The sequence below is a fragment of the Paramormyrops kingsleyae genome, chromosome 23, assembly GCF_048594095.1.
Source record: "Paramormyrops kingsleyae isolate MSU_618 chromosome 23, PKINGS_0.4, whole genome shotgun sequence".
Taxonomy (NCBI): domain Eukaryota; kingdom Metazoa; phylum Chordata; class Actinopteri; order Osteoglossiformes; family Mormyridae; genus Paramormyrops; species Paramormyrops kingsleyae.
This window is the reverse complement of record NC_132819.1, coordinates 18636472-18645970: the sequence shown is the minus strand read 5'-3', so window position 1 is coordinate 18645970 and position 9499 is coordinate 18636472. Positions and strand designations below refer to the sequence as shown.

Here is a 9499-nt window from a genome sequence, read left to right as displayed (position 1 = left end):
TTTTTATTGGAGAGTGTCCACTAACTGACTGAATAAATAAATAAATCGAGGTGTCTGATTCTGAGAATTTAGCAGGGTGTGTGGGGGCGGGTAGAGTTGGGGTCCCCCAAGATAAATTTTGCTGGGGGGAAGGGGGGGCATAATGACTGTTGTCAGCCCACATAACCCATCGGCTGACTGGGCACAATGTCAGATGGCCAGTTCCGACAAGCCCTTAAGATCCGGCTGAACTCGTGATGTGAGATCTGTGATTAGCTACTGCAAAATAAAACTGTAGTGCAATTCTGAGCGCAAGCGCCGCCTACAGCCTCCACGTGTCCGCCAAACGACGTAAATATGCAGAGAATTTCAGATATGGGAAACGTCTACACTGTAAACCCAAACATTATAACTAACTTATAATGGGAAGTACCTGGTACTCAAAATGTGCCAAAAAGTTTAGCTAACTATTATTTTTCAGTTTATTCAACATCTATCAGAGATTTAAATTAACAGTACTTTTTTTTTTTAGTTTTTACAACTACACTAAAGTTAAGAGTTTAGGGAACTTGAAAAATAGTTTCAACCATAATCAAATATTTTAATGTCAAACATACGCCCTCCTAGTGGCGGTTTTTTTTACGAAAAAGTGATGTCATCGCTGAACGTGCACTCAGACGTGTTTCAAACGGATGCACCGAAGTTCGCGCTTTCAGGGCGAACTATTTGGATGGCTACAAACATATGCAAGTATTCAGCTGTTTCAAATAATGTTGCCGTCTGTTTATAGTTGGTATCGGCTACACTCACACCATCCACGTACGTTAGGTTTTCCAGTTAATGTGTACAGTTTTTTAGAATATTTAGAATAGAGCTACCAGTTAAAAGTGTACAAACATCTAAATTTTTCTAACGTTAGGATATTAAATGATGCAGCGCACATAAACATTTTTTATCATATTAAGTCATGTATTTTTTCTATACGTGTAGTCATCTGCAGGTTATCTGGTGAAAGTGCTTGTTCTATCTTTTTTCTTTGTGTTATGGATAGTTTTCTTCGACGTTTTGATGCATAAAAGTAGTCTGAAATTAACAGGCCTGTCCGGTCCATCTGTCCACGCTGTTCCCGCAATTTCAGGTCCCAAGGTGAGACACGAACATTTTTGTAACATAATCCTTACACGAACATAGATTAATTTGTTTGATGAAAATTGCCCCGTTGACGCTAAATGTTTACGTAAATCTGAAGGTCACTGCCAGTTGAGTTTTTTTTTTTTAAGTGATAAGGTTGTCTTTTGTTAGGATGCAGAATTTTTGAGAATATTAAATGATGCAGCGCACATGCAGTCTGTATGTTAGGCCTTTCTGTTGTTGTTTAAGTTGTGTATTATATACGTATTTACATAAAGTGTATACGCTGCAGGTTATTTGATGAAAATACGTGTTCAATCTGTTTTCTTTGTGTTATGGGTAGTTTTCTTCGACGATTCGGTGCATAAAACTCGTCTGAACCTAATAGGCCTGTCGAGTCCACGTTGTTACCGCAAATCCAGGTCCTAAGGTGAGGCAAGAACGTTCTTGTAAATGTAATCTTATTAGACTAACATTAAAAAAGTTGCCTCACTGATGTAAATTTTGTAAATTTGAAGTTAAATGTTATTTCATTTGAATTAGCTGTATATGTTTTAGGATTGTTTAACATTTAACTTAAAGTGCCAAATAAGGTTGTCTTTTGTTTTGAAAGATTGCTACAAAAAAAAGATATTAAATGATGCAGTGCATATGCAGTCTTCGTTTGGCCTTTCTGAAAATGTGTGTATTTTTGTATAGGTGGAGTCAGCTGCAGATCATTTGATGAAAATTTGTTTTCTTTGTGTTATCATTTCTTCGACCTTTTGATGCATAAAAGTAGTTTGAACTTCATAGGCCTATTGAGTCCACATTGTTCCTATTGCAGTTCCTAAGGTGAGACACACATTCTTGCAAATATAATTCTATTACAAAAGATCAAAATTTGTAACAAAAAAAATGTGCTACTGAATTAAATGTTTATTGCATCTGAAGTTTAGGTTTCATTTAAATAATTTTTTTTTAGGATCTCTGCTGAGCAAGTTGAAAGTTACAGTTACAAAAATTGGGACAACTTCCAGGTAAATCTGTCTAAGATTTTTGTTTGTGAATTAGAGGGATGGCTTGGGACTGTAAGCTGTGTACAGCCTCATTTCAATCCAGAACACACTTCCTCACACACATTCGATTGCAGCATAGTCATTATTCTAAAGTTAGTCCATTACCATGTTTACATAAAGACTGTGCATGTTCATTTTACTCATTTAATGCCCTGAAAACCCATTTATCTCGATATCACATAGGAGACAGTATTACACAAGAGGCTCAAAATCAGGAACCTTTAGTTTTTATCTGTCCAATTTGTTTATTTAAGCAGCCGTTCTCAGACACTACTCTCTTCAGGCACCTGAGAGTCCATTTAAAAAGCCATGAAGTGGTTGAATGTCCATACAAGAATTGCCAATTTAAAAGTAATGTGTACTCGTCATTCAATTCACACAAGAGCAAGAACCACCAATTTCACTCCACCTCAGATTATAAAGATGGTCTAATAGTCAGTCAGGAGTCAGATATACCACAGTGCTCTCATGCTACGGCATCTGACACTACAGAAAATGATCCTGGCCCAAGTAATGACAGCCTTGATGTAGCAGAGATGCAGTGTGATATTGACAAGTTGAGATGTCAATTAAAATGTAATTTGTCCTCATTATTTTTGAAGATGCAAAGCATCCTCCATGTCTCGGACACAGCTTCACAGGAAATCATTCAACACTTGAATGAGATATTTTCCTTATCAAAGCCAATAGTAAAAGAGACCTTAAGAGAGAGACTTCAGAAACATAACTTGGCTGTTTCTAGTTCTGTTCTGGATGAACTAACTGAGGCTGTTATGGACTGCAATGTTGTAGTTAAAGCCACGTCAAAAGGCTCAGATTTGTCTACTGCAAAGCGCAGAAAGGTCTTTGTCGAAAAAAATTACTCTCTGGTAAAGCCTGTTCAGTATGACTTGGAGATATCAGGGAAAAAAATGGTTTATGTGCCTATTCTTAAAATGATTCAGGAGCTGTTCAAAAACACGGATATTCTTCACAAACTCCAGGAGTCTGTTAGTTTACCTGGTCACTATACATCCTGCTGTGATGGTTCATATTTTAAAACTAACACATTACTTTCATCCGGAGAGTTCAGTGTGCCGCTCCAACTATACATTGATGAATTAGAAATTGCAAACCCACTTGGAACATCAAAAAAAATCCACAAACTATGTGCTGTTTATTGGGTCTTTGCCAGCCTTCCCAGTAAGTATCGCTCAGCCCTGCATACAATTCAGCTGGCACTTCTATGTAAAGTAGCTGACCTTAAAAAGAGTGGGTATAAAGCTGTGTTCTCTCCACTGTTGAAAGACATTAGCATTCTTGAGGAAGAAGGTGTTTTTATTGAGTCATTAGGGCAGAATGTTAAAGGAACTGTCTTTTGTGTGTCTGCAGACAATCTTGCAGCACATGGATTGGGAGGCTTCACAGAATCATTTAGATCTGAGTATACCTGTAGGTTTTGTTTAGCCACTAGAGATCAGATGAAATCTATGAGTGTAATTCAGGGGGATTTCCCCATGAGAACAGAGACCAGTCATGACATTCATGTTCGTGATGTTTTGCAAAGTAATACCCAAAGCAGTAAGTTTGGTGTAAAAGCAGACTGTGTGCTGCGTGAAGCATTGAAACATTTCCACCCTGTCACCGGATTTGCTCCAGACATCCTTCATGACCTCCTGGAAGGTATTGTACCAGTTGAGTTGTGTTTATGCCTTCAAAAGCTGGTTAACAAGAAGTACTTCACTTTAGACTACCTAAACAATAAGATTGAGTTGTTTCCATATGAACACACTGACAAAACAGACAAACCACACCCAATACAAAAAACCTGTTTCACAAAAGGTAGTGTTGGTGGAAATGGTCATGAAAACACCACCTTACTTAGACTGTTTCCGCTAATGGTAGGTAGCAAAGTTCCAGAGGGAGATAAGACATGGGCTGTCTTAATGGATTTAAAAGACATTGTTGAGCTGTCATTATCACCAGCATTTACGGAAGAAACTATCCAGTATTTGCAATGTAAGATCAGTGACCACAGGCAGATATTTTCTGAGGTTTTCCCTGAATCGTGTTTCCGCCCTAAACATCACTTTGTGGAGCACTACCCGAATCTTATAAGGTGTTTCGGGCCACTAGTGCATCTCTGGACAATGAGGTTTGAGGGGAAGCACAGATTCTTTAAAAGAGTTGTACATGACACCCAAAACTTTAAGAATGTCACTTCTACTCTTGCAACTAGACACCAGAACATGATGGCATATCATCTGAGCTCACCATCATATTTTAAGCCACATACACATACTTCAAGTGTCTCTTCAGTGCTAGTCTCGACACTGCCTGATTGTGCTAAGGTGTTCATTCAGGGACAGACAACTACTAGCATAGTCTACACCACATCTAGGGTCACCATAGATGGCACTAACTATGCCCCAGGAATGTATGTGTCTGCAGAAGCCTGTGGTGGATTGCCTCAGTTCTGGAGGATTGATGAAATCTTTCTTGTCAATAACAATGTGTCGTTGCTCTGCAGTTCATTTGAGTCATGGTATGTTGAACATGTGCGCTGTTATGAGCTGTCACCAATGCCAGGAAGACACTCTGTTTTTCGGATTTCGGATCTGAATGACACGATCACACTTGCTGCGTACTTCATTGATGGTCAGTTAATGCTGTCTCCCAGGAGATACATCTTGCAAAGGTATTGCTGAAGTTCAACATGGGTAGTTTAATGGGAAATGTTTCTGATCTGTGTTATAAAACACATTTTCAGATGTTGTGCATGTGATTGTTCATTTAATTTTTTTTACTACTCTTCAGTCCATAGAAAAATGGCAGCTTCTTCCTGTTTGATGCTTCGTGTCATTGTTGATGCCAGAACTACTCGGAAGATCACACTCGCCTCCTATCCTGAATCCACCGATGAACTGAAAAATGTTTTAAGAGAAAAACTGAACTTGGATAAAAACTTCAGCATACAATACGAAGACCCAGATTTCGATGGACAACTTGTATCTTTGGTGGACATCAACGAGTTGCCACCAAAAGCTACTGTTAAGCTTTTTTTTGATGGAGGAAGTAGTTCTACATCAACAACAGACAGTGAATTATTAACTGCTGTTTCCACACCTGAACGTGTTTCAGGGTGGCCTCAAGGCAATTTTCCAGTGCCAGCATTTTCTTATGAGGTCGAACACATACTTAGAGAAGGAAATTCTGCCTTTGAAAAAACAGGAAAAGTGCTGCAGCTAACCAGAGACCAGAAGCATGATGTCCTTGACAAATTAGCAGCTGCAATCTATAATTTTAAAGCCTACCCAAGTGACAAAGAGCTGTCAAAAGCAGCAGAATCTCTGGTCACCAAACACCCATGTCTGAAAGAGCTGGGTTCAGACACCGGATGGTTTGGATGGAAAACTAGCATCAAATTTAAAATGGGAAATTACCGAAACAAGCTGAGGAGAGCAGGATGTATGGAGGTTGCAGTGAACGCTGGAAAACGAAGCAAAAGCAGTCCAGACAATGAACCATCACACTTGAATATAAAAAGGGCAAGACGTGCCGAAGTAAACTACTTACCAGACTTCCCCCAAGGTCATGATGCTTCAACTCTAGAGCAGCAGAGGGTTGAAATTACAGAAGAAGTTCAGAAGGCTGAAAAAAATCTTCTTGTTGTTGATAAGAAGATGCAGATGACATTTGCATTACGCAGGAATGAGATCATTACCAGTCCATCACCAGTGAAAGAGATCCTTGGACGCTGGCCAGCTCTACGTTTGGAATCACAGGTATAATTAACTTTAATTGTGTGTTTAAAAAATGTATTTAATATTTTCAGTCGGTTTGTGACATGCTTTTCTTGTCTTCTGTTTCAGGTATGTGCTGAATTTCAGCGCATTACCAACCAGAATTTGACAAACACATTTTACGCAGAGCTAGACCGCCACAGTTTTCGCCTGATGACTTTATATCGACAGAGAGCAGCGAAGACTGGAAAAACTGCTGATGCACTTGGTGAATTTCTTCGGGTTCATGACTTACAGGTATTATCGTGGTATTATTGTTTAATGCTTCAACAGACATTGTTTTGACTGTATATACTGAATATTATCACTTGATTTAAATATATGTCTAACTATGACTTGGATTTATCATGTACTAAGTGATGAGTAAACCTTTTTCAGAATTTTTTGTATTTAATTTAGAGCAGTGGATCTCAAACCTGTCCTGGAGGACCCCCTGCCCTGCACATTTTGTATATCTCCCTAATTAGACGCACCTAATTTAGTTCTTGCAGTCTGTACAACGAGCTGATGAATGGAATTATGTGTGTAGATGGAGACATACAAAATTTGGAGGGCAGGGGGTCCTCCAGGACAGGTTTGAGAAACGTTGATTTAGAATACATAAAAAAAAAACTTCTGATGTATCTTTGTGTCCTTTTAAAGGGATAGTTTATAGGGATAAAAACAAAAATAGCAAAATGAAAATTCTGTCATGAATTACTTGCTCATTGTTCCAAATCTGTATAACTTACTTTGTTTGGATGAACACAGAGGAAGACATTTGGAAGAATGCTGGTAGTCAATGGGGTCCAGTAATTGTTTGGTTATAATCATTCTTCCAAATATCTTTCTCTGTGTTCATCAGAACAAAGACATTTATACAGATTTGGAACAACTTAGAGTAAATGATGAGACAGTTTTTATTTTTGGGTGAAGTATCCCTTTAAGAATCAGGGCTCTTGCTGTGATTACTTATTTTATCTATGCCTTAATCAACTTTTTGGCATTCATTCCGTGTCAAGTTAGCATTGTTTGGTTTTGTGCTGGCTAAAAAGTGTGTGTTCCACTTTTAACATTGTTTTCAATGTGAACTTTAAGGATCAACATGATGTACACACAAGGCGAACAACAGTGCTCTGTGCACTTCCTGTGTATCTGAGAGAAGACACCTCAAAATTCTTTAAAACATGCACGGTAAGTCACTTATTCTGCATATTTCTTAGGATTATATTTCAGCATATTTTTCACACTGGTAAGATAGCATTTGGTAATTGTATTTCAATAATTTTTACATCCAGATTGAAGATGATTCAGAAGAGCCAGATGTTGATTCATCAGTTGCCCTTTTGACAGTCGTCCGAGAACTCCCAGACGTTGCTTTTCAGTACAATCCAGAGAAGATTTTGATCATCCTTGAGAAAGAAGTTGTCATAACAAACCTTCAGAGTCTATCTGATGCTTTCCTTTTGATGTTTGGCTTAATCTATGCATTGGATCTCTCATATCCAAAAGAGATGGCCAACACATTTGAATTTATTCAGAAGGTTCTTTTGGGTCTTGATGATGGCAAACTTAAGCCAAGGGTGCTGGCTCTAAAGAATGACTTGCTGTTTCATGCACTGTAATTTTACACTGTGTGCCTGTGTTGTGTTGTTTTTTTTAATATCAGGCATATGTGCAAGATTTCAACAAGAGTTCTTATAAAATTGGTGCTCTGCCTAAAATAAAAACAAAAATAGCAATTTCTTCTGTGGCAAAGTTCAAAAAAGACAGCAGATCAAGAAAGCTTAATCCTGTTTTGTATTAATTAAGGTAATATTTTAATTTATTTTCTTTGACCTGGTGTGCCTTTTTGTTGCACAGTACTGTTGTCACTAATTTTGTTTGCATAATGCATATTCATTTAGGTAATATGACAATTGATTTTCTTTGACCAGGTATGCCTTTTTTTGTTACACAGAACGGTTGTCACTGTTTTTGTTGGCATAATGGCTGTTTAGGTAATATTTCAGTGTATTTAACCTGGTGTGCCTTTTTATTGCACAGAGCTGTTTTAATGTCTCGTTTTACAATAAATTTTTGTACTTTAATGATTTCAGATTTGTAATTTGTACTGTTTAAGTTGTAAAATGTAGATATTTGAGTACAGGAAACTTAAAAAAAACAAGGCAATCATTTGCCACAAAATATTTAACATTACTACTACAATTTAAGTTACGTAAATTATATAATTTAATTTAGTAACACTTAAAGTTCCTTAAACTAAGTTTAGATAAATTAAAAATTTTGATATATATTTGAGGGATATTTTAATTAAGTGAAATAATTGAAGTTGTCAGTACTCAAAACTTTGAGTTGCACTAAAGTAAAGATGAACAAAACATTAAATATATATTTTGATTTAAATTAATGTTTGTTTATAATTTACAGGTACTCAAGTAAGTAGCTATATGCTTACTGATGATATTTAAGTTTGCAAACTTAAAAAAATAGCGGCAATCAGTTGCCTCAATTTTTTTGAGTTAGTAGAACTTATCCGGGTTTACAGTGTACCTACCTACTTAGAGAAGCCAGTCACAATAAACAATGTGTGTCAAAATGAACAGTTAAACATTCAAAAAATGAATACATTGAAAGGGTACATGAAGACACATCGGTAGTGATATTTTTTCAAACAAGTTCTAGTATTACGACAAAGATGAATATTTAAATAAAGCCAGAACATACCAAAACAAAAAAAAAATCGATATATTTAGATAGTTGTAAACAGCAGGCACGGTGCCTATGCCAAGAGCACAGACGATGATGTGCTTTTAGTTTATTTGGGATTTTTACTGCTGAAGGGGTGTAACCGGGACAGACGGTGTCGTTTTATTACGGATGTGGATCACCTTAAATAAACAAGACCATAAGCTTCATATGTGACCAGAAAGAAATAAAAAAAAAATGTTAAATACGAGAGGTTGAGAAATAAACCTCTTACGTTGAAAACGTCATTGTTTATGTGAGTATGTGGAACAACGGGCTTCGCTGCGCCAGTTACCCCACATGCATCCGCGTGTCATTCGGCAAGGTGACTCCGGGAAAATACGGCAAACATCCAGCTTACTGAGCGACTCCGGCGGGTACAGCTGCGGTGCGGCAATCGCATCGGAGGCAGGACAGTTCAGAGGCTGGCGTGCACGGAGATGTCCCCTCCGGAGATGATCCTCCTCAGAGATGATCCTCCTCGGTGCTCCTTTGGATGCCGGGATCCGCTCGGTTTTGCGACGCCGGAGATGTGTCAGTGCAGGCGCTGCGGTAGATGCGGACTGCAGATGCAGGTTGAGGGGCTCAGAAGTCGCTCTGGGAAGCCGCTCCGTGCCCCCTGGCCACCGGCCTCTGCCCGCTCCTTCCCCGTCTCCGTCTCCGCGCTGACTGCGCCGTCCGTGACGTCAGGCGCGTCTCCAAAACATCTGCATTTCGTTTGCAAGTGACATATGTTATGACATCGTAAACCATGCGCCGTAAATATTTTTTTTTCCCCAGCAGCCTTTGCCTCTTGTATTTTTACGAAGGAATAGACATTTG

The 9499-nt window shown here is 38.3% G+C and overlaps 1 long non-coding RNA gene across 4 annotated transcripts; it reads left to right on the top strand.

Annotated features, from left to right (window-relative positions):
• Positions 1 to 388: 388 nt before the first annotated feature.
• On the top strand, positions 389 to 8019 carry LOC111849980 (uncharacterized). 4 transcript variants are annotated; one of them, XR_011984896.1, is made up of 10 exons: positions 398 to 725; positions 1031 to 1125; positions 1454 to 1540; positions 1810 to 1944; positions 2075 to 2129; positions 4678 to 4845; positions 4965 to 5932; positions 6020 to 6187; positions 7028 to 7123; positions 7228 to 8019. It is a non-coding gene; the product is annotated as an uncharacterized lncRNA (long non-coding RNA). The 4 variants fall into 4 exon arrangements; XR_011984895.1 differs by having other exon boundaries at positions 389 to 798; positions 2075 to 4845; XR_011984894.1 differs by having other exon boundaries at positions 390 to 725; positions 2075 to 4845.
• The last annotated feature ends 1480 nt before the right edge of the window (positions 8020 to 9499 follow it).